The sequence below is a fragment of the Anopheles nili genome, assembly GCF_943737925.1.
Source record: "Anopheles nili chromosome X unlocalized genomic scaffold, idAnoNiliSN_F5_01 X_unloc_6, whole genome shotgun sequence".
NCBI lineage: Eukaryota > Metazoa > Arthropoda > Insecta > Diptera > Culicidae > Anopheles > Anopheles nili.
Genome location: NW_026525516.1, coordinates 398,368 through 398,922, shown reverse-complemented (window position 1 = coordinate 398,922; position 555 = coordinate 398,368).

Genomic DNA, 555 nt, shown 5'->3' with positions numbered 1-555 from the left:
TGCACCATTTAAGCCCGTTTTTCGTACATCGCTTCGAAACCATGCGTCCGACGATTTTGCGTCCCAAGTACCGATGTTAGAACACCACCGTGGCTAACTTTCGTTCATATACGCCAAACTTCTCAGACACCTCCATCCGGGAGTATTTCGTGTTTTCCCATATATTGCATACTTCCAGGGGTTTTCTTCCATACAACTTTCAATGTTCTGTAAAACACCCGCGCATCGTCCGATTGGACTGAAACTGCTCCGGCGCGCTCTCTGCCGTGCTACAACTCTGCGCAAACCATCAAAACCTCGATGCCTGCGTGCGCACCTAGCCATCTGAACTCCGTACACTCTGGCTTAACAGGCCTCTTAGCCCGTTACAACATGGCTAACCCACTGGTAACCGGTAACCGTCACTCGTCCAATGTGGTCCATCACCCGTGCAAGCTGTTTCGCGTGCTTGCGCTTGCTCCGTGAGCAATCCCGCGTGCATTCGGTTGTCTTCCAACAGCGTGTTCGTCTCGCAACAATCTCCTCCGTGTGTACGCCTGGTGCTTTGCAACAAGT